The following is a 26107-nucleotide window of genomic DNA, read 5'->3' as shown; positions in this document are numbered from 1 at the left end:
TGATGGAAGTGTTTCGGATTGTGTGTGAAAATCCCACACTGTACCCCAGAAGTGAATTAATGTACATAGTTACCATTCAATTAAAAAAAAAAAGAAAGAATCACATTGTACCACACAAATGTATACAGTTATGATTTAATAAAAATTAAGCTAAAAAATAATAAATTTAAGTTATGAGGTCAAATGAGAATTTTTTAAAAATCACTAAAATTACAGAATATAAAATTTTGTATGTTTGAATTAGGGATAAAAATAGATCTATATATCCTGATATGTAAGAATGTCTATGAGATATGACATGGAAAAAATATCAATTCAAACAAGTCTCACCCTGACATGTATGCTTATAATCTTACATATATTTGTATAAGCTAGGAGGAAGGCATAACAAGCATTTAACTTTGCCACTATGCACATTTACTTTTTTAAAAACAAAATTTACTATTAAATTAAATTTGAAAAATACCAAATAGAATTTCAGGGAGAGAAGATCCTATGGCTTTGTAAATATGCAACTTATGATTGTACATTATTTGTCCTTTAGACAAATTGTCCTTTACACTAGAAAAGATCAAACAGCTAATTAATTTATCCTGTTTCTGATTATGTCATCAAAAATAGATATTTGCCAAATTATACGAAATCTTCTTATCCTGCAATGTTAGGCCCATTTCTTCTCCTTTTTTATTTTACTCATTCCTATCCTCTGTCTTTGTGTGTGCCCTATTGAATTACCAAGAAGTCTACAAATTTTCTGCAATCTCTTTTCTGTTTAGATTCCATACTTCTTATATTCTGTGGAACTCAGTTACATAAATACCCCAGATCTTTTTCTAGAAATTCTGGTTGTGTGTTCCTCCACTTGGGAGCCTTCTTGAATCCCCAAGATTGGGGGATTTACAACTATTTACCCACTCTCCCACCCACTGTTCATATCTCAATCACACTGTATTCCAGTTGTAACTTTACTTGCTTGTATTCCCAGGTAAGTTTTTTGAATTAAGACCTGAGCACCAGTCCTATCTACAGTGTCTAAGTCAGTGACTGACACATGACTTTCAGTAAGTATTTTAAGTTAAAAAGTGAGGGACTAAATACCATTTGCACTAACCACGATCCAAGCAAGATAGTGAATGTTTGGAACAAATTTCATACAGCTACTGTCCTTTTGTTGAAGACAAATTGGCAGGTATTTCTTCTGTTCCCCTATCTGTAATAACATTAATAGATATTTTGTGCTCTTTTAAACAAAAGCTCTTTCAAATAAAATATCTAATCATAAAAATTACTATTTTTCCAAGTTATCCTAAGTCTGTGTCAAACATAAAAGAAGGATTTTAAATTTTTGTTGATGTAAAAGACATAAATGCTAAAATAGCCAGAAACTAAGGATTTATATGTATGTATGTATATGTGCATAGTACTAAGCTATATGATATGAACAACAAAAGCCATAATTTTTAAATGCATATGATTATTTTTTTCAGAACTTATGAAAACTTGATGGATGGAATGATATCATGTATGTGGATAAATCCGGTCTGATTAATGGAGGCAAGCATAGCTTGACCCACCAGTGGAACAACACAAGTAAAGTCCTAGCAATGATAAAGATCATGGTACTTGAAGATGTAAGGAACTGGCTACTAAAGTGAATAGTAACAGGTAGGGAGAGATAAAAACTACTGAGAAAGACAAAGAGAATAGAACCATATATTGAAATAGTCTGACTGAGGAAAACCCTTTGGTTTGGATTGTATTCAATATATCATCATAACTGGAAGTAGAATCAGAAAACTTGTATTAAGCCCCATGTGTACTTACTAATTTACCTTGCATTATCCCCCCATTTTCCATTTCTAATTCATCTTGACCAAATGACTTTCACTAGCTGTAACTGATGACAAGAGGAATTCCTACCAATACTAACACTAATAGCATAAAAGTGTATTGTGATGGTGTATTTTCCCACCTCAATCTACAGAAGAAGTAACTGAAAGTCAAATAGCTTACTTAGTTTGCTGGAGGTGGTAGAGTCCTGGGTTTTTTTTCCACTCCTGAAACTGCATCCTGTCTGATACACCAAACCACTGCCAGTTCAGTACTTGCAAGACAAAGTGAAATTATGAATGTAGTAATGGTGGAAGACTGCTACATTTCCAGAAAGATTTGTCAAAATTTTGTTAGTGTTTGGATATATAAGAAAACAAGGAGGAGTTCATGAAGATTGATCTGGAGGCAGTATTGATATGGAGACTGAGAAACTGCCTATAGGTTGCTGCAGAGATAGAAAAAGTGGTTTTCCCTGAAGGTTTAGATAATTTGAAGATAAAATATGAAATAAGAAATGTATCTTCCAAACTATTACCAACCTAGTTTTGTTTTTCCTAGCTAGCAGCTGTGTTTAGACTATCTCTGCAAGGTGCTATATTGCCAGCTGTCTGATATAATCCATAATGCCATGGTCAGGCCTACACAGCTCCCAGCTCCTGAGTGTCCCCAAATAGCACTGAAGTCATTTTCCTCCCCTAAATGATGTGTTCCTGAAGACCTATAATGTACCTAAAGCAAATCAAATTTAATACTATCATAAAATTGAAACTTGATGGTTAAAATTTAGTGGTTAAAAAGTGTGTTAGTGTAATTTAGCTGACCCTTCATGTTCTAAGTAATGTAGTGATTTTTTCTTTTTTTTCTCTTAACTCATTGATATAATAAAGGCTATTTTCAGTTGATTTTACTGAGATAAGCTTAGACGTGAAAATTCTATCATATTAAGTAAGTAGTAAAACTCCCTAGAATATGCCTGGAAAGGAAGAAAGGAATTTCCAAATAGACAAAAAAGTTTCACTGCTGAAGGATATCCAAGTCTCTACTATTATTTCATTTGAAAATAGATATTCCTAAATTAATGTTGTTTGACACGTTGCTCCATACCATTCAGTATTTTCTTTAGTAGCAAAGGTTATTTTAACCATACTTTTAAAGAAGAAAATGGTAAAATACTAGGTTTAATACATTTAAAAAAATTAGAAAATGGATGGGATTGACTTGTGGTGTGGTTTAGATTAAAAGTGGCTTCTTAGGCAACGAAGTTGCCACCATCCTAGTTATAAGATTTATATCTCCTTTTAAAGAACCTGATAAATGTAAGAATGTAAATAACCATTAACTTTCATCTTTTTCACAAAATACTTTAACTTTTTATTCTCTAGGGGATTTCATTATTTCTGGCTATCAGCAGCTCTAGGCTGATAAGACTGATATTTATAATGCCTACCTGAGAAAAAGTAGTAGTAGAGTTATAAATAAGTGGTTTTATTCATTTTTTACATTCACATATATATGAAAACATAATTACAACAACTCTAATAAAGTTAAAATAGCATAGTGCATGGAGAGAAAGCTAGAAGGAAAGTAAGAATTGGAGTGTTCAGATAATAAACTATGTGTACAGCATGTCCCCTGGGTGAGGGATTCTTCTACAACCGAACTTTGCCTTGAAAGGCAGAACAATGTAATCTAAACATTCATACCCTCATATTAATTTGAAATTAAGTAAATACATAAGTAAATAAATCAATAACCTATGCCCAGTCTAACTAGAGATTGCTATCAATCCCTTTCCTTGTAGCTTCAGGGGTTCTATTGTCACCAACATCTCTTCTCCTCAACAAGTGTCTCACATTGGAAATGTGTCCATTTTGCAATAGAAAGAACTTCCTTTAATTCTCTTATTAAGTTAACATCACTTATTCGTTTATTCGTCTAGCATAAATTAAGGGTCTTCTGCAAACGAAGTGCAACATTGGCCTCTGAAGCAGAAAACAGAAGAATAAAATAAGGACTCAACCAGGGGGGGATGTCTTTCTTCTCAAAAAGAGAACTAAATATTTCCAACCAACATGATCCATCATACAGACCTAGAATCTTAAATTGTTGAGGCCCCAAGGGTTTCTCATTTTGAAGGCAACAGACTCCAAAAGGTCTATAATATATGCTGTCTATATTAGACACTAATGCAAAAAATAAAAATAAGAATTTATCATAGGGCAGTGCCTTCAAACTCAGCCCCTGCCAAGAAACAAAACAAAACAAAACAAAACAAAAAAACTATCATATTAGATGATATTGGCTTGGTGCCTGTGGCTCAAGTGGCTAAGGCGCCAGCCACATACACCTGAGCTGGCGGGTTCAAATTCAGCCTGGGCCCGCCAAACAACAATGATGGCTGCAACCAAAAAATAGCCAGGTGTTGTGGCAGGCACCTGTAGTCCCAGCTACTTGGGAGGCTGAGGCAGGAGACTCGCTTGAGCCCAGGAGTTGGAGGTTGCTGTGAGCTGTGATGTCACAGCCCTCTATCCAGGGGGACAGCTTGAGGCTCTGTCTTAAAAAAAAAAAAAAAAAAAGAAGATGATATTTTAGGTTTTATGCTTTATTCATTATTTTATTAATAAAATAAAGATTAATATTAGCTTTTAATTAAGAGCAAACATTTCTCAAACTAGAATATTACCTATTGTGGAATATTCTTAAAAAAGAATTCAGAAATTTTATATAATTACATCAGTACATTGAAGCATGGTATCTGCTATTGTAAAAAGAGCAATGAGTAGGTCAGAATTGCAGTTACTATGTTTTCATTACTGAGTAGTTGGCATGGGAATTTCTCTGGTGACTTTCCTTGGGATGTGGTTGACACATTGTCTTTTTTGTAGAAATAAATAATAAATCAATGATTCATATGCTTAGTTATATTTCATTTCCACAATGAATCTTAAATCATCATGCAAACCAAGTTCCTTTTGTACTGTAAATAAAAATAATGATTATATTTGGATTTTTCTCATGAACGAATTTCCTAGTTCCTTCTAATATTTTTCAGTTGTATCTCCTCCCATTGTTAATGGAGAGCATCAGCAACTATTTCTAACCTAATGGCACATATCTTCAAGTGCTTACTCAGATTCATAAGTATCTTTTCTTGGTCAGGCATGGTGGTTCACATTTTGTAATTCTAGCTCTGTAGGAAGATGGGGCAGGTAGATCATCTAAGCTCAGGAGTTTGAGATCAGTCTGAGCAAGAGTGAGACCCCATTTCTACCCCAAACAGAAAAACTAGCTAGACATTGTGGTGGGCCCTATAGTCTAGCTTAAGAGGCTGAGTCAGGACAATTGCTTGAACCCAAGAGTCTGGGGTTGCTGTGAGCTAGGCTGATGTCATGGCATAGAAAATAAAAAAAATAAGAAAAGAAAAAGGAAAGAACCTTGTCATATGCTTGTTGTGTTGAGAAAAAAAGATAAATCTTTGTCTTATCTTTTCTTGTTCTTACTGTGTTGGAATTAAAGATGAATCTTTGTTTTACATCCCAGGGAATGATTCTCCAATCTTCATCAAACTGTGAGTGCAAAATAATCAACAGGGTCATTTACTATGGTATGGAACTCCAAACCTGCCTTATTAATGAAAGCATTCCAGTTAATTCTGGTTCAGCTTGCTTTTTTTCTTCTGTTATAAAGACCTTAGAAAGACAACAATAAAGCCAGCAAATTCCTTCCAGTGTTCCAAATGAGAGTATAAAGAGGTATTTTGCTTAGATTATTGTATTTCAATGTATGTTGTTTCTAATACCAAGAATTTAAGATATCTGACTGAAAAAAATACCAATTACTGGAATCATCTTAACAGATCAGTGTTTCACAATCTATGTTTTATCTCATAATGCTCGAAACAAACAAGCATAGAACTTCAGTGGCACATTATAATAATTATTTACTTCACCAAACTGTGAGGTGGATTTGGGCTAATAAGCACATGTTCACTTAGGCATATGCAGTCATCAACTATGCGCTTGGCTTTGCTGATCTTGGCTGTGCTTACTTACAGTTTAGTGGATCAGGTGGCTGTTGTCTAATTATGATGGCCTCAGCCGGCACAACAGACACACTTTAGCCTTCTCCCATATGTCTTTTATGCAGCTGAGGAGCTTGAGAATGTCCTCATGGTAAACGCACAGAGCAGGAAGCAGCAAGCCAAAAGGTGCATGGCCTCTGGGAGTAAGGTTTGGAAGTAGTGTGCTATATTTTTGCCACATTTCAGTGACCAAAACAAACCACACATTAGGTAAAATCAAAATGTTATATAGGAAATTACAACTCCCTACATAACTTTAGGTGAGAAGGTGTACAGTGTGAGTAGTGGGTAGGGTGAAGAGTGAAGGCTGTTAATGTAATTAATTTACCGCTTACATAAAAAGAGATTCTTGGATCTATTACAGACTAAGGATCAGTGGACTTGTATTTTTCAAATGCAGTATTTTATTTCCAATTCTGAGAATAGCCTCAACTCTGTGGAGACTTTTAAAGATGTATTTATGCACATATATTTATTATTCAAGTAGTTTGTGCACATGGTAAAGAGAAACAATATCAAAGGGTTTTAGATAAAGAAAGGAACACACATGCTACTGTGGAAACAGCCCTGTATCCCCAGATAGTGAATAGGATTCTTGGTATGTTCAAAAAAAATTCTCCAAGGCGAAACAGGAATATGAGTATATTTTAAAAAATAAATAAATTTTAAATATATGCATCATTTTCTATTTTACTTTATTTCACATAAAATACCTCTTAGTACTGTTTTCTGTATGTATATATTAAAATATTTCCTCATTATTTTTAATATTTGCTTGATATTTCACTAAAGAAACATACCATAATTTTTAAAGAGTACTATAGTAATGAATATTAATTAATTCCAAATCAGAGTTTTCTATTACTAGCAATCCTATAAAGGATACACAAGTTCATGTATTTTCTGTGTTCATGTAGTAAATATTCTGTGTGATTTATTCTAAGAAATGAAATGACTAGGGAAAAATGGTGTGTGCATTTCTGATATTTTGTAGATATTACGAAAGAGTTTTTCTAAAATATACATATGAGGATATTTATTTCTCAACATCTTCACCAACAGTATGGATCCCTGCCAATCTGATAGGTAAAAATAATTTCTCATTCTTATTTTAATTTGTATTTTAATTTGAAAGTGCTTAATGTACATATGTCTCAATGCCAGTAGTAAACATAAGTTCAGATTGCACTCAGATTAACAACTTTTAATCTAATATTATGCTTGGTTACCCACAAAAAAATTAGCTCAAGATGAATTAAAGAATGCAATGTGAGGCATAAAGCACTAACAATTCTAGAAGAAAACCTAGGAAAAACTCTTCTGGATGCTTGTCTGGGAACAGAATTTGTGGCTAAGACCCCCAAAGCAAAGGCAACAAAAATAAAAATAAACAAAGAGGACTTAATTAACTAAGAAGTTTCTATATAACAAAAGTAATAATCAACAGAGCAAACAGACAACCCATAGAATGGGAGAAAACATTCACAAACTAGGTATCCAACAGAGGACTAACATCCAGAATCTATAGGAAACTGAGAAAATCAGCAAGAAAAAAGAAACATGTTAAAAAGTGGATGAATGACATGAGCAGGCTCTTTGCAAAAGAGATATATGAATGGCCAATGAAAATGTGGAAAAAAATGCTCAACATCAGAAATCATCAGAGATATGCAAATTATAACCTCATTGAAATACCTCCTTATTCCAGTCAGAATGGCTATTAACAAGAAGTTGAAAAATAATAGATGTTGACACAAATGCAGTGAGAAGGGAATGCTTATACACTATCAGAGAAAATATAAATCAGTATAATCTTCATGGAAAACAGTATAGACATTCCTCAAAGAAATAAAAACAGATTTATCATTTAATCCACCAATCACTACTGGGCATCTACCCAAATATAAAGAAGTCATATTGAAAATATACATACACTTACATGTTTATTGCAGCACAATTTATAATCACAAAGATATGAAATCAACCCAAGTTTCCATCATCTGATGAGTGGATAAAGAAAATATGATACACACACACAATTAAGTTTGTGAACTTGCCACTTACACTTATGTTGGCAACACTGTACAAACAACTTGGTAAGTTTCATAACCTTCGTATATCAATGCCTCATAGCTGTGTACCTGTCAACACATGGCACTGTTTCTGAGTGGTGTTCATTATTATTGTTGTGATTTTCTATGCTGTTCAAGGTCGGTTATGATGGTCATTTCAGAAAAAGAGTTCCCAAAATGCTTTGAAGGGTGGATGAGGCACTGACATTGGTGCATAGTTTCCCAAAGAGAGTGCTTTGAAGGTGAGCACAAGGACATTCATCAGCGAGGTATGTAGTACTTTTTCTAGGATGAGTTTGTGGACTTAATCATCAGCCCTTTATGTGTGTATTAAAATTATAATACTCGAGTCATGTTTGACTTCTGCAATTACAAGATGTGCTCAAATGTGACTTGTATGCATCTTTGCTTTTGTTATATATAAAGTATTGCTATTTTAATGCAGTTTTCCTTTCATAAAATGTGTGCACTGTTTTTGGCACCCTCTGTATGTGTTCATCATGGAATACTACTCAAACATAAAATGAATGAAATGATGATGCCTTTGCATGACTTGAACAGAACTGGAGACCATTATCCTAAGTGATGTAATTCAGGAACAGAAAATCAAATACCATATGTCCTCACCTATAAGTGGAAGCTAAGCAGTGGGTAAGTACGGTCATGCAGAGTCATGTAATTGACACTGAAGACTCAGAAGAGAAATGTGAGCAGGGAGAGGAATGAAAAATCATCTATTGGTTACATTGTATGTTATTCAGATGATGGGTACACTAAAAGCCTGGACTTCACAACTATATGATATATCCATATAACAAAAATCCACTGGTACTCCCTAGATCTATTAAAATAAAAACATAATAATGCTAGTACAGATTTTAAAGATGGATTTTGGATGGAAAATACAGCATCTTCATTTCACTTGGAGGCCCTGCAGCTTCCAAACACAGACTCTTCAGGCGGCCTCTGTCATAAGATAGCCCCTGTATGTGACTTCCTTGTCACTCAACCCCTACTCCTCAATCATCCCCATCATGTCCTGGGGATGAGATCGAGGTAGTTTGTCTTGACACAGAAAAACTAAAAACTTGCTTTCCACCATGTTTTTATGTTATAATCACGCAAGCCCAAGACCTCTGTATGAAATCATAGCTGTCTTAGTCTAAAAGCAATCCCACTTAAGTCAGGGGTTACAGGTAAAATCTGGCTCTTATCTCTTCACATTTCACATTTATCTTAACTCAGAAGATTGAGTGGATATGTTACTGTGCACAGGCAGATCCAAGGTCATCAGTAGGTGTGTTCAGGGGAAAAGGTCAGTCTTTTACTCAAACTTATAAGCTATTTCTTCCTGTTATTGCCGTTATTGTTGATATCCCCTCACACAGACTGCTTTCATAGATTCGCCCATTTGTTTTGAAATATTTGATTGTTTACGGATGATTGGTAAAAGGTGTTTTTCCTTATTTTGTATTAGAAAATAAGTCCTCTGTTGTGTATCCTAAAAATGATTATTATTTTGCATTTAAAATTTTGATTCAGACATTTTTCCATACAAATAATTAAAAAATTATGTATTCCCTTTATGCATTTATTATATCTTGCATCTTTTATCCATATAGAGGTATATTCTTTTGCATTTAAATATTTATCCATTTACAGATTACTTTGATGGGAAATGTGGCCCAGTATTTTTTCTTTTTTAAAATTGGTTAATCCAATAATCACAATATCACTTACTAAATAATTCTTCATTTCCTTCTCTATCTTTTACCAAATTGTTAAGGCTTTTGTGACTACTCAATTTCACTGATTTGTCTTTCTCTTTTTCTGGCTTTTCTAAACTGCTTTAGTTACTATTACATCCCATTCAATATTTTATATAAAAAATATGAAACATATATAGTTCATTCATCTTCTGTTATGTCTTAATGTCTGCTAGCTCATTATTCTAACATGATTTCTCTTTCTGAAAAATTTACAGGTTATTTTGTGTTTATTTTCCCACATGTAATAAAATCAGTTTTTCACATTGCAAATAAAGCTTGCCACTATTAATTTTTTACATTGTTGTAGTTACATTTAGAAATTAATTTAGGGGGAAATAACATTTTCTCAAAATTGACCCTAAGAATGTATTTTTTCTTAAAAATTATAATTGGTTCCTCTGCACATCAGAATAGTTTTTAATGTGCAGATAGTTCTATTTTTTTTTTTTTGTAAATCTGTTTTTAGAAGTTGTCTTCTCACTCAGTGTAGTATTTAACTTGTCATATTTGAATATTGGAATGTAAATATTAAATCACCGTTGTGATTGATTACTGCACATATACTGAACTCTTGTTATTTTGACCAGCATTTCAGTTATTTCTTAGAATTTTCAGTTATCTAATAATACTTTAATTTTACAAAGCATAATGCTTTGTCTTCTCAGAACTTCAATGCAAATACAATGCAAATACTGAGTTTCCTTGTCTTTTTCCTGACTTTAATGAAAATGCTACTTAAAAAGAGTAGTTATAATGCTATTTAATTACTAAATTGAACAAGTTAAATAGGAATGTTAAATTAATTTCCAGATATACACAGAAAATCAATCATTCCATACAGTTTCCATCTTTGTGTCTGGTGAGATCAAGACATGACTCTCATATGGCACTTGTCTTTTCTTGGCAGCCGTGATCATTTGCAAGCACATACTTCTGTGTGCTTCTGAATTCTCTGCTTTTTTGAAAATTGTATCAGCTCAATGTTTTAAATTTTATTTGGCTTCTTTTCTCAAAGACTTTGCCCTTAAATTTGTATTTTATGTGTTCTTTTTGTTTTCTAAATCACTCTACCTTTGTGAATTACGATTTTCCATCTGTCTTAGGTAGATTTATTCTTTTCCTTTTCTACTTCCTCTATTCAGCACTTAATTAGCTTTTTAAAAATCTTTATCATTTGACATTGAAGGGTTTGGTTTTTACTTTTCTTAACCAAAGAATGGTTTAAAAGCGAACTTTACTTTATTCAGAGGCTATGGTAGATAGTCTAAAGTTTAGAATATTATTAAAATTGTCTTTCTATATTTCCAATTTTCAGGACATGGAGTTTGATATGGATCATATCGTCTCATCTTTGGCACAACTGACTCTTTGGGCCAGATAACTTTTTTGCTGAGAATTAGGGATAGGGGTGGCCTGTGCACCATAGGGTATTTAGAGAACATCCCTCATTTCTAGTCACTAAATGCCAGATCTTGATATTTAAATTTCAGTAATGATAATATTGGACACCCTGATTTGTTCTCTTAACCTGACATATCCTTACCAATGGGCTTATTCTGTATTTCTAGATTTAATAGATCTGTCTCTTGCATGTAGCATGTAGTTGTCTCTTTTACAACTCAAATTTGATGATTTTTAATAATAGTTTACTTAAAAACCACTCAATGTTATTCCAAAGGGTTTTTCTGGTATGAAGGACATGTTTTATATTCTACATCTTAGTAGAGATGTAGGCTACATAAGCATATCTAATTTTAAAATTCACAGGACTGTAAGCTAAAAGTATAGGCATTCTAGTATGTCAATTACTACATGCTAATAATTAATGTAATATGATACAAATTTTGACAGGGCACAAGTCCTCTAATTCTTAACACTTTAGGAAATACATTTCCACTATGGAAATACTTAACACAAATTACATTTCCACAGGCTACTATTCTCTAACTTTTATGAAACAATGACTAGAATATGTTAACTTAGAGAAAACTCTTAAGTTTTAAACTTTAAGATTTAAAATTTTAAATTCCTGTCTGCTTTTCTACAACAAAGTTTTCTCAGGGTGGTCATTTTCTTTACTACCTGTTTACATAGGACTGTGTTAAGCAGCCTCTTCTCCAGAGTAAAAACACAAAGTTCTTAATAAAATTGTTGAACCAGAATATTTCTGATAGAAAAGTTATTATAGTCATATAGTCATTTCCTAACATTTGAAAGGAAAGTTAAGAAAATGTTCTAGAAACAAGAGAACAACTATTTCTTTTAATAAAAACATCAATAGCAGATTGTTAAGGTGACAGACTCTTAGTGAAGAAGAAAAAAGAGTAGTTTAATTAGCTATAGTCATAATTTTAAAGAGCTATTGTGTTAGAGATTTGCAATATATTTGTTTTTCTTTTTACTTTTAAGGAATATTTTTTTGGGGGTGGGGACAGAGCCTTAAGCTGTCACCCTGGGTAGACTGGGTAGAGTGCCGTGATGTCAGAGCTCATAGCAACTTCCAACTCCTGGGCTTAAGCGATTCTCTTGCCTCAATCTGCCAAGTAGCTGGGACTACAGGTGCCTACCACATTGCCTGGGTATTTTTTGGTTGTAGTTGTCATTGTTGTTTGGCAGGTCTGGGCTAGATTCGAATCCACCAGCTCTGGTATATGTGGCTGGCACCCTAGCTGCTTGAGCTACAGGCTCTGAGCCAAGAATATTCTTTTCGTACTTTCAATTTCCTGGATTGTAAAAAATATTTAAAAGCCAAGCCTAACAAATAAAACATTTAGAACAGTACAACAGAACAATGCAACCCACAAGAATGTTAGATTGCTAAGTCTACAATGTGTGGTCTGTACAGAGCCCCTCCTGATTAAAGCTTAGAGATTTTAAACCATTAATCACACAGTTTCTTATGTTATTTCTGTAGATACTTTCTTTGATTAAACATTCTAACAAGACACAATAATTTTTCCCTCTACAATAGAGTAATACTTTTAGAAGATCAGTAAATACATTTCAATGAAGGAAAACCATTGCACAACAAAAGAGAATGAACTATATTTTTATATAAAATATTGAATGAGATGTAATAATTTAGACTATTTTTCCATGTTTATTTATAATTCTTGTCTTACAGACTTCACTTGGATTCTCTATTTGTCTCTTGTAAACTGTATTAGAAACAGTTATTTTTCAAAGTAGTAATGGGAGATGACATGGGCAATATAGAAAGAAATAATATGGCTAAAGAAGCTTGGTATTTTCATTGCAGGGTTCAGGAATTTCTCATAATTACATATTGCAACAGAAAATTGCAAACATCTTGCAGTATTTGGAGAAGAGCTCTTTAAAAAGGTTAACTATTATGCCTTTGTAGGCATATAAGTATTTAGAGATTTGCACAAAACTGGAATCTGTTTTACAAATGACTATTGATGATATTTGCACTTGTGTGAGGAAAATTCTCTTGAAAACATATTGGGTGATAGAAATCAAGGCACATCCTTTTCTTTATGTTTTAAAAATACTGTTAGCCTTTTAAAGTTCACTTGAACTGTTACAGTTTAAAATTATTGGAGGGTATTAAGCCCAAATAGGTGATGCTCAGCTGAAAAAGGATATATGGACGGCAAACATTCCTAAAGATTAAATTCCATAGAAAAAAAATCATAGAGTTTATGTGGCCCAAAGTGAAGAATCTGGTCCTGCTTTCTATTATAATGCATTGATGCATATAATTCAAATGATGAGTGTCTGCAAATAAATATCCTCGAGAACTTGGTCTTCATAACTAGGTTTTTGTTGGACGGTCTGCCCTAGAAATAAAATCAAATATATTACCCTATTTGTCAGCTAAATATGGTTAGAGGGCATGGAAAATATTCTGGTTTGATAATTTTATTAAAGAAAAAGTGTGGGTTTATACTCACAAGAAGAGGTTAGTAATATAGTCCTTGCAAACAGGTCCTAAAGCAAAATGGCTACTTTAAAGTTTAGGTGGAGTTGTGGTAGAGTTAGGGAAGTCTCTGGGTTTACTCTTAGTGCATAGCCTCAAAATGTCTCCTTCTTTTTTAAGAATTGGTTTAGGGCAGAGAGACTTGTGAAAGTATGTAAGCCAAATACTAAAGATAGTGGTGAAAAGTGGCGAGATCACAAAAAGGATTAACTACATTTTACTTAATGCCTTCTATTTTTCAAATACACACTGAGGTTAAGAGGCATTCTTCTCTGATTTGCAATTAAAATCCTGGTTGCTATTAAGATTCTGAAAAAATATACATATCACAGAGAAATTATTCTGAGATTATCTTTGGGGGTATCTACTTCCTTGTTTACAGTACAGGCTTCTTTTAGGAATCAAAACAAGCTGTAAACAATTTGGTATTCTTAGTTCTGCACAGTTCCTGGCACGAAGTTCTCCATAAATATCAATTTACTTTATGCACTTGTGCTTCCATGCCGAAAAGGAAAAAAGGACACAGCTCTTTTCTTAAAAGAACAGGTAAACGTTGGTAATGATCTGTGTGTCATCAGTCTCTCAGCTGCCCCAAATAGCATGATCAGAGCTATCCTTAACATCTTCTTTTCCCTCCTCAACCTTTCTTTCCATTCCAACCCTGCCCTATACACAAACAATCACTGGGAAATAATCACTGAGTATTGTGAGTACTATTTCTATTACCCAAACTCCCTTTCATGCAATCCCTTCTCGACTTCTCCACAGCTGCCCAGGGAGGTCAATACCGCCCATTTTTCAGCATCACTGTCCACCTCTCATCTGGAACCCTGCAATAGCCTCCAAGCTGGCCGGTCTCTCTGTCTTCACAGCCTCTTCTGCTCTAATCCATCACTCACAGAGCAAGCAGCATCATAATTTTAAAAATAGATTTAGTAGTATATCTGTCATGCTTAAAATAAAAGGAAGCAAAATATTTATGATTCCCTGTTGTTTACAATACTCAATCTTAACGGTGATAAAATGGAGATTTAGAAATTTGGTTAATATTAGAATTCATCCTGAGTGTAAAGTGATACTGGATAAACAAATGTTATTTCTCTTCAGGATAGTGATTTTTGCTCTTTGTATAATCTTAAGCATGAGCTGAAGGATTGGTTATTTGACATCAACTGTAAAAACTTAAAATAAAAAGAAAAGAAGAATCTACACTCTTTAAGCGGAAATACATCAATCATGGAAATGAGCAAGGTGCAGGTCCAGGTCAATACCTTCCAGCCCATTAAACAGAGGCAAGGGAAGCAAGTTTGTTTGTGTTCTCTATGCCAGAGAGCAGGATGAAGAGCGATAAAGCAAGTCTCTGACCACAGCTTGCCAATAACAACTTGGAAAATTATCAATCATTAATCCATCACAGTCCTAATTATTGCTGAACTTCTGCATTAACAGGAAAGGAAATTTAATGAAATAGGTTAAAGAGCTTTGGTTTAAAAAATGTATTAGATTACAGCTGAAGACTGATCCTAATACTAATGAACCTAGACATCTAAAAGGAATCCTGCGGCAGGTTATGAAAGAAAATTATAGCCCTAGAAGAAATTCTAAGGTCTCCTCATTCCCTAGAAACATAGACTTGCTATTCTAGGATCTACTCATATTGGAGGAAATTCCAGAGTGTTTTTAAATTATTGTTGAATATGAACAGAGGAGGAAGGGCTGCTCATTCTGCTTTCCTTAATAAAGTAAGACTCAACGACAATTCGTGTAAGCGAAATTCTCTTTATCAACTAAGATAGTGCTTGGCATTAATACAATCAGCAGTTTCTTTGAAGAATCTGGATGATATCATACACTGAGGGTGAAGTTTCAGTAGTTTAAACCGAAAGCCAGACTGTTCAGTGGCGAGTAACTATAACATGAAACGTGGGCCATCTGTCATTTTTATCCTTCCTTTTCTCTGAGTAGATATATGGATGATGTCGCACTTTATCCCTTGAAGCATGCCTAGGAATATGTGCAGAGTCAAAGATTCATGAGGAGGCTCTATCATTCAGTTTCATGATATGCTTCATAAGTTTTCAATAATTCATATTTTATTTTTGATTTAGATGAACTACAAAATCCCCGCAGTGCATTTTCCATTCTTAGCACAAATGCCAATTAGATAAAGATCTAAAAAATAAAACTAGCTAATCAAAATGGTTTTTATTATAGGCTTTAATATGAACAGCTCTTTCAAATTTCCCTTGGCCAAACCTGAATCTTTCAGACATACACAGTATTATTGCTGTTGCTCTGTAAAGATAGCATATTCATAGAAGAGAAGACTCCGTTTGTTTTTCCTGATTACAGAATGAATCATGAGGGAAAAGAAGCTGCCATTCAAATCAATAACATTCAGCATTGTAATGCTTGAAGGTCACATTTAAGGTTAAAAACAGAGTAAAGTAATAGCTATTAACCTATAGCACTTATATGTGCCTCCCCCAGGTGACGGCACCTATGGTAGGACATTATATTTGATAATTCATCTGGAATATAGTCATCCATTAACCTCTGAAGAATCAGAACTCTATGGCAAGCCCAAGACATGTCTCATACAATAATATCTCCGTTACTTTCAGTGGCAAGACAGCGTAAAGCCATGAATATGAATGTATCTCGAAGTACTTCTGATAATTTTTGTAGGAAGGCACAGTTGGAATATTTAAGGGCTCTTAAGAATTAATTAAATTTAAAATATTTTCTATGAAAATGAGGTGATGGCAAAATTGCACTTGGCTATCTCTGAAAAACAGTCCAATAATACTATGTATTTAGTTACTAAAAAAATGAAAAAATAAATAAATAAAAGATTCAATCGTTGTGTAATATCTCCATTTTCAGCTAACATGATCTAAGACTATACTATATTTCCCTAAACATTGAAATTTAGAGAATGAGTGCCATCCAGAAGCTACCTTATTATTGCATCAACCTATTTATTTTAAGCTTGATCAAAAAGTCAGTTTAAAAAAACTCTTTTTTATATTTAATGATGTAAATCTTTGGTTACATTTTTCTTTTTAGTGTATAACTATAGTATACTGCATTGCTACACCAATGTATTAATACGTATGTAAATAGTGAATGTGAACTTGACCATGGGTTAACTTGGTCATGAGATCCTTTGTTTTAACGTTGAGTATAGTGGCAAACCCCAAAGGAAGTCAAATCATTCAGAGTACTTCCAGGTATAAGAATGGGCTTGAAAGAGGCATTTTAAAATAAGCAAATGACCTTTCTAGAGTTGAAAAAAAAAACAGTGATTAGCAAGAAAAAATACACTTTCTAGCCATTCAGAGATTTATGTACACTTTGATTGCTAAAATATCTTTCCAGGTCCTTTAAATTCGGTACTTAAAGAAACAATGCTCATGGCTGAATATATCAGCCTGCTGTTCTTTCGTCTGTTCTTGGCTTAGTGTGGGTACACTCACTTTACAAACACTGTCAGCTTCTCATTTTAATTTAATTTTTACCTTTTAAAATTATGCATGCAGGTTGTTTTAAAAGTCAAACAATTCTCCTAGCTTATAAATAAATAGAGTGACACACTGTTGCTCCCACCCCTCCCTCACTGGGATTCTGAACCCCATAGGCTCAAGGCTTACTCTTACTTCTTTTAAGCCTTTTGTTAAAATATTTTTCTAGTACTTGTTTTCAATATTTCCAAATAAGAAGTTTTTAAAGGGCTTCATAATGTTTCAGTTTCAGAGTTAGTACTGAATTTTTACTGTGAAAAATGAAGATCTGGTTCTGTGAAGATTTTGCTACTTGTAGAATTTCACGTAGAGTTTTCTGTAAAACTCTCCACCTGCAATCAAACTTTTTTGTTTCAGATACAGAGTTTCCTGGGTTCCATCCTTACAATAGAGAAAGAAGGGTCATGCCTCTGTTCCGGTGAAGGAGGGCTGTGAGCATGTAGCAGGTTGTCATACAGACTTCCAGCCAGGCCTTCAATTCCTAGCCCCACTTGTTCCCCTACATCAGTGCGATAATCCCCAAACATTTCTGGGGGTTTCTGGTGGCAGTGAACTGAACTCCCTGGAGTTAGCCCCTCCAGGCTCTAGTCAGCTTTTAGGCGTCAATTGCACAGAGTTGTTTGCAGCTTACAAATTTGTCACTGCTTGGCTTGTCCTCATGTCTTTGTACTTGTGGGATTATTTAGGCTTTTATCTGTTTCCTTCGTGTGGGAGGTTTTAAAAGAGAACATGGATATACAACTGGTCATCCTAACATATTTGTGTCATTTTTTTTCTGTCTCCTATAAACTCATAAGATATACTTAATTCAAAGGTAGTATTACAAAGAACGGTTTTATATGGTACAGCTCATATCTTTATGATCTCTTTGTTTATTTTTAATCTGTTATTTTATTCCAGCAATTTATCTATCTATACCACGAGTTCACTTCTCACTCCTGTAATAGATAATTTTTGCACATGCTTGATGATAACACTGGATCGCAGTAACAACATAAACAAATGCTCATTTGATGTTTTCAAATGACTGCACAAAGGCCAACTCATTAGTCCTCCCTCCAGCCCTGTGGAATTCCAAGAAGCAAGTTTCCATTTTTAGATAGAATTTCTGAGCTACGGAGGAAGCATGAAATTTCCGAGGTCACCAGCAGCACATTTAAGATAATAGAATCAAATATTTCTGACCTCGATTGCTTTCCTATAACCATTAGATACCACTCAATTCTTTACGGTCAAATTCACCTAAGTACGCTGGAATACCTGCCAAGAGAATTAATCTTTCCTATTTCCCAAAAGCATTTGAGAAAAAGAAAATTATACATTACAAGCATATCCTATAGATAGTACCAAAATTTCACTCGGAGAAGGCCTACCCATCTGGTATATTTTTGCCTCATCAATATTTGTCAAAGATTCAAAAGAACGTAGTCCTCTCTTGGGCAAAACAGGCATTTGGTTGCCGAAGACGTGCAACCCGATACTTATGCTGTCTTTCCACTCAACCGGATAATGCAGCGCTTTGCCATCTCCATTAAGACGCCGAGTTTGTACCATACCATGCATTTTATAACATTTCTATCTAAATGCAGATTTCTACATTCCATGTGTGCCATGTAGCCAGGTTTTCCATAAAAATACCAGCAGGAGAGGACATTGAAATTCATTTTGCATATTAAAGAAATCTCTTTCTGAGAGTCCTTCTTTTATTTGTTTTATCAACTCAAGCAATAAGCAAGAAAATTAGAGTTTCAGCCGTGATGGAAAAGCTATTTATGATTTTATCAGCCTTGCTGCTTTTTCTCCTGCTTAGACAATTTACAGATTCTTAACAGCAAGTCAGTTTAAAATGTTCCCTCTGGAAAATGAAATAAGTCTAGCTGTATCATTTCACCCAAGTACTATAGTATCTATTAACTGGCAACAGCTTCGCTTTGAGTAACATGCCCCCTGAATGCTTATCTTCCCAATATCTACAACACACATAAAATATGTCCCATAGGGGTATGTCCCACTTGAAAACATTATTACAAATGCCATAATATTTTCCAGCATATATTTTAACTGGCGTAGTTGGGTCAGTAATACAGGCAGAGCCTAACAGACAAAGAGTATGTCTCTTTACACTTACTGCCAAATTTTTAACAGAGAAAACACATGTGAAAATGACTGTCATCAGAATTAAGCAGATTTCCAACTAGCTTATTATATGTCGTTTACTGAAGCTTTCCGTAAGCTCACAGGCAATTTAGTGTGTGGAGAATAAATAAAATATATAATGAAAAAAAGAGTACGTGACATTAAAGGAATACTTTTAACTCTGTAAGTACAAACATGAAGGTTAACAAAAACTCTATAGTTCCTATATTTGTTCTGTAAATTTATTTTCTGAAATCCATATTACCTTTAAAAATATTATATTATAAAAGGGGACAAGGTACATCCTGTATACGTTCATACATTAACATACAAATGAGAGTTTATAGCTGAGGTAAAGTCCCTTATTTGAGCAATAGCAGTGACTTAGAATGTTGAAATAATTTGAATAAATTTGACCTCATCCCGGTTGAAGAATATCTAAATTGGAATTGCTACAATGAGCTGAAAACCATTTATTATTTTTATAAGCACTATTTTGCACTTACTGAGATATCTGACATCAACAGCATAAAATCAGTTTTATAGTCCATTTTTATTGTCCACACACATATAAATCCTGTAACTTTTAAGACCAAGTTTTTAAAAATATAATTTAAATTCCTGTGTATGCACTTCCTTTCTATTAAATATGGTATTTAGCTTTTTCTTTATTCCCTGTATTTGCACCAATGAGAACCCGTGTGAGAAATAAACTAAATTCTATAAGGTTTTTTTTTGTCTCCAAGTGCCAAACTCATGTCATAATAAAATATATAGATCTGTGACATTGTTGTATTCACATATTTTTTTTTTAAAAAACTTCTAATACATTTCCAATAAGGGAGGATGCTAGTGGAAATAAAACAGAATACATTAGGTGTTTCTGAACTTCAAGAAGCATTACAGTAGCAATTCAAATTCAGGCAAGATGGACAGCGTTTGGGGGAACTGGAGGATCCACGTGCTGCTGTGTGAACAGGTAATGGCCCAGGTACAGAGGCACTAGTGAGATGACAGTGATCGGGAAAATGGCAGGTGAGCCAATATTTGACTCTGTATGTGTTCTCCTTAGTGGTAGAAGACTGTTCTAATTACCATATATTTCAGCTATTCCTGGGATATAATTTATGTTTTTCAGTATATTACCTAGAAAAACTGCTTGCCTATGTTCACTTGAGTCTATAGATCCTTCCCAGCTGAAGCCCCGTAACATTTACCTTGCCTCTTTAATCATTGTATGCTATTATTTTATTCTGTTCAGCTGGCAAAAATAAAAGCAAACTTGCTCTCTGTGGCTTTCTGTGGAAAAACAGGAATAAGTCCTATCATGGTGGGAAGTCTATGTGTGTTACGGACTTTTGAAAGGATTTAGCGTGGAAATCAGTAGAAAAATGAATGATTTTCACAGCTTCTCGAGGAAGAAGTTGGGAGTACTAAATCGGAAGGGAGCTTACTACGAGGCCGAAAAGGCAACTGTTGTTGGCAGCTTTAAAATGAAACAAAACACCTCACTTCCAGCAGAAGGTTGCACATTGTCCCTGGTGAGACAAAGAATTAAATACTTGTCACAGGTGATCTATGGCTGACATTCCAAACAATATGGCAGAGTAAGGTTGCAGACCGCTCTGGTAGCTGTTTTCTCCCAGTTGTGCGATGAAAAACCAAGGACGAAGCTTCACTTTTCCCCTTTAGACTACCTTTTCTAGTTTATCTATGGGAATATATTTGAAAGAAAAAAAAGTTTAACCTCGTTACTCAAAAACTGTAATGATGCATGTCTATAATTTACAGTTGAAATAGTCTTTTGCTTGAAATTAGAATACTGTGGCAAAATTAATCCAGATGTTAAGTACTGTGATTCCTAGTTTGGGGTCTCTGAGAGCAGACATTCATCAGCAGACGTGATATAAAGTATTACAGGTATAAATATATAGCCTTTTACTAAATACCCCGAACTGATCCCCACCTGCTTTAGATGGATATCAGTGTAATTCAGGGCAGGCTTTAATTCCTGCATTGAATAGTGGCCATTTGAACTTGCATGAACAAGGCCAAGGAAAGTCTGTTGAAATGTGGTCCTTCCACTTTTCCCTTTTTACTTCTTATTTTTTCCTCTTACTGGTGAAGGAAGATGTTTGGAGTCAACTCCATGGGTTATTATTTGCCTTACTGAAGAGTTGGAAATGTTTGCGATTGCACAATTGCACGATTATTTTGTTGTTCTTTTAGTATATAAAGCTACTTATGCCAAAAGCAGAATCTTAGGTTGTATTTCTGCTGAGTCATTTCTATAAAGTTTTTCATAGACAAGTGTACAGTTTTAACTAGGTACAGAATTGGCAAATCTAAAGTAACAAATGGCTTACACTTTTCTTAGACCACTCTTCTGTAATATCCATAAGGTCAACCAGGCTATTGTAACTTAGTATTTTATCAGAAAACTGACCATATTGTAGCTAATCTTCAGAAATTTGGATGAAACTTTTTCGAACAAAATTTAGTTAACTATTGATTGCAATGTGACCCTTGCCTATCTATACATAGGCATTATATACAAACACTCATAGATATAGGTATACTTACACTGTTACAAATTAATTTCAATCCTCTCAGCCTTTTACAGTGATTGTTATTTTCAAATCTTATAAGTCAGTCATTTAAACCCTCAAGGATTTCTACAGCTCTCTCCAATTCATGGCCCAGAGGAAGCAATGGAAATACACTATGTTCTACTCCCTATACATAACCATATGGTTTTTATTTTTAGCTCAGTTAAGGATATAGAATTAACAGCTTTGCATTACAAAAGAAAATGTGGGTATGTGCAATTTACAGAGTAACTGTATCCACTGAGATTATTCTTCAATAACATTCTAAGTAATTTTTTTCATTCTGAATAATCATAATGAGCAAATTCACCACCTCCAACCCTCCAGCCTCAGCTTCTCCTGAGTCACATTGTTAGTGTGATCTCCTTTAAGACTGTGGCCAAATGCCATTTCTCGCTGAAGCCTATTCTCCTGTCTAATATTCAAGCCCACCCCTACTTCCTGGCTCTTGATCTCACTTGCTCTGCTTGAATACATGTTTCATGGCACTATTACCTTCTACAAGAGCATAACATTTGTATTTCTTACATTTACTGTTTGTTATCTGTCTCCCCACATTACTAACATGTAAACTCCACAAAGGCAGGTTTTGTTCCTTGGGTTTATATACTTGCTGGAAACAGGACTGGCATCAGGTAGACACTCAAGAATACTAGCTGAATGAATTTCATATATGTTTCTCTCTTGCTACATGTTGGTCATGTATCAAGTGGCAGGCCTTTTTTTTTTTTTTTTTTTTTTTGTAGAGACAGGTCTTTCTACATTGCCCAGGGTTTGAACTCTTGGTCTCAAGCAATCCTCTGGCTTTGGCCTCCCACAAGTGTTGGGACAACAAGCATAAGACACTATTCCCACTGAAATGGAGCGTTTTATGTGTGTTTTCATCTTTAGGCACCAAGGATGTGAGAGGCTCTTTCTCAGTGTTTCCATTATTGTCAAGGCATGAGAAGTGAATGCAGCAGATGGTGACCTGACACAAAAAGTCCCAGCCAGATGCTATGAGTGGCTCTCTTACTCATATCACACTGGACAAGGCAATCATACAGTCATATTAATTTCCCAGAGACAAGGAAGTGCCATTCTGTCATGTGACCAGAAGGGAAACTAAAAATATTTGAATGAGTGCTTAATGGCCAATGTACCACAGTAAAGTTTACTCTTCCTTTCAAGTGTCTTGTACACATATTTTTACATGAAATGAAAGCTTACTTCTGTGAATGTTGAATTATTTTCTTAAAAATTTTACAATTTCAGACTGGGCAAGGTACCTCACACCTCTAATCCTAGCACTCTGGGACAGTGAGGCTGGTGGATTGCTTGAGCTCAGGAGTTGCAGACCAGCCTGAGCAAAAGCCAGACTCCATCTCTACTAAAAATAAAAAAAAAAGCAGCCCTGCTTTGTGTTGGGTAGTCTCAGGAACTTGGGAGGCTGAAGTAATGTACACAGATATGATTTAATTAAAAAAACTAATATTTAAGTGTAATTGTTAAAATTGTTAATTGTAGAAATCCAGACAAAATTTTGAACAGTAAATGTAAAATAACTAAAAGGTTATTATTGAACTAATAATCATTTACAAAGTTAATAGTCATTCTCTAATTAATTCACTGTTCCAATATGAATTTTACTTTCTCATTTGCATGAATGAAAGTACAGCTAATAAATAATTCTTGTGTGTAAAAGAAATGTATTACCATATGAAAAATATGTACTACTCATATGCCAATAAATAGTTCCACATGGCAATTTTTGTTTTTATATATTCTAAAGTTTTATGTGGAAATTACTAAAGCAAATAATTAACACCTTAAGACATAATCATTGTAATAAAGTGAATGAGTCTTTTAAAATCCGATAATTGCCTGTAGAAAATATTTAGAAAAATAAAAGTAACCGAAAATATTCAGAGATAAACCTTCAATGCTTCTTGCATATAAAATATGCGATTTGTTTAATTTGTACAGACACAACAGTTCAGATTTATGAAAAATAGAAGAGTAGATTTAACCATTATATTGCCCTTTATGTTAATCTCTGAATAACAAATGGTGTAGCCAGAATGATATGGAGAAAGGCATCATGAAGTTTTATACTCAGTTCTAGGTTTTAAATTTGCCTTCAGCCTCACTATCATTATGACCTTGGGCAAATTATACACATTTCCTCAATTTCATTACCTTCACTGTAAATAAAGATGATAATATCAGCATCATTGGAAAATTGCAGGAATTAAATGAGATAATCAGACAAGATATATTACCCAGAAAGCTGACCACATATCATCAATATAATATATATATGCATATATATGCATATTTACAGAATGTCTATAAAGTTCATGTGCAATTCACTCTGTTAAACTATTTTAAATTGCACACAAAATTTATGTCACCCTGTATAGTAGTTTTTCCTCCAGGTAAATACAATATATTTATATGATCCATAGTACATGAAAGGAAAGCTCAAGATTTTCCATATGTGGCTCTTCCACAGAACTATGTAAATGAAACTTTGTATACTCTAGTTTGCTGTCTATTGCTCTTTGATTTTGTGTAGTTATTCTGTTTTGTTAAAGTGGTTAATAGTAGCCTGCGGTGTTATTTAAATAATGAAGGATTTGTTTCAGAAATTAAAAGCATCCGTATCTTTCATTCTAAGAATTGTATTAATGTCAATGGGAGGTTGATGTGGCTATAGTGTGTGGGGAGGCAATAACAGGGATTCCTGTCTAATAACTACCCAACAGGTTCTCTCAGGGAATTCCATCTGTCCCTCCTGTTGAGATGTTGTAATTCAGCTTTGCAGACAGTCTATACTGATTCATGCGTGGAGTGTTTACATAGATTATGAAATAGACTTTGTTTGTTTTTAGAAAGTACAATTGCTTAAAAACTATAATTGATCCTATATGGACGCAAAGATTTTATGTAATAAATGAAACTGTCCTTGTAAATGTTGTACGCCACTATTGTTCCTGTTCTGTGAGTTCCTGATTTCAGGGCATAGGATAGGCACATGGTAGGCATTTAATAAATGTTTTTCAGAAATATGTTAAATAGATAAACGTAATAAAACTAGAATGAAGAGAAATAATTGTGGTTTCATTCATTCATTCATTCTGTGAGGTTTCCGAAGTGGCCCATGAATCAATCATCTGTTTACTAGATAAGGTAAAAAGGCATGCTAATGTTTCCTGGAAACGCCACTTTATTAATGATAAATTAAAAAACAAATCAAGAGCCACTGCTGTGAGAGCATGCCACCCTCTCATGCAGACGTGTGCTTTCTTCTAGACTTGCTGATTACTGGCCAGGCCCGGGAGCTCTTTGTGCTTACCCTGAGCCTGCAGATTTGCTAAATCCCATTGCCCTCTCCTGCCAATCCACTACTTTCAACAGTTATGATGAAATACAAAAACAAACTAAAGAGCCATAACTTCATTATTCTTTTCTCAACTGCAAATAGAATTTTTGAGAAATACATTGAGAACTACCAGATTTAATTTGTAAATGTAATCCCCATTTCTCATTCCTACCCCAGTATTACTCTATTTATTGCTTATTGCACTTTTCATTTCCTCTTCTGAGTCAGTTTACTTCTTCTCTACATTTCCTTTGAGAGCCATCCTCACAAAATCTCGGGATTTGGAAGACTTCAGAAGGACTGTTTGCAGAGTTATCTCATTTGGCCACATTTCCCACAGATCTAGGAAAAAGAAAAAAGTCGAAAAGGTAGTATCTGTGATCCAGAGGGGAAGGAGGTGCCTGCTCAGAGATGCTTAATACTCTCCAAGCTTATTCTTAAAAAGCACCATTTGGGCCTCCAACTGGCTCAGCTCTGGGCTTGCTTCTTGCTGCTTTCCTGCTAAAAAGCTCCTTTGTCAAAGCCCTTAAGCCCAGTGGTGATAACTGCTACAGAAAAATACTGGTGATAGAAAGATATATTTTCAATAACCCTTGACTTTTATTAGTTCAACCACTGCTAGAATAAAGGGTAAGTGGGCCCTTGATATTTTAAATGTTCCGTGTCCCCTCCATATACTTCCCAGGTCAGCATTCTTTACTGATGAAAATTCTGGTCTGGATCTTGGTTAGCTGTCATAGGAAGACGTGTCTGCAACATTATCTACCTCTGAGCTT

This window comes from Otolemur garnettii, unplaced genomic scaffold (genome assembly GCF_000181295.1).
Source record: "Otolemur garnettii isolate 467f Iridium unplaced genomic scaffold, OtoGar3 scaffold00002, whole genome shotgun sequence".
Taxonomy (NCBI): domain Eukaryota; kingdom Metazoa; phylum Chordata; class Mammalia; order Primates; family Galagidae; genus Otolemur; species Otolemur garnettii.
The sequence above is the reverse complement of the archived record's forward strand: the minus strand, read 5'-3'. Positions refer to the sequence as shown.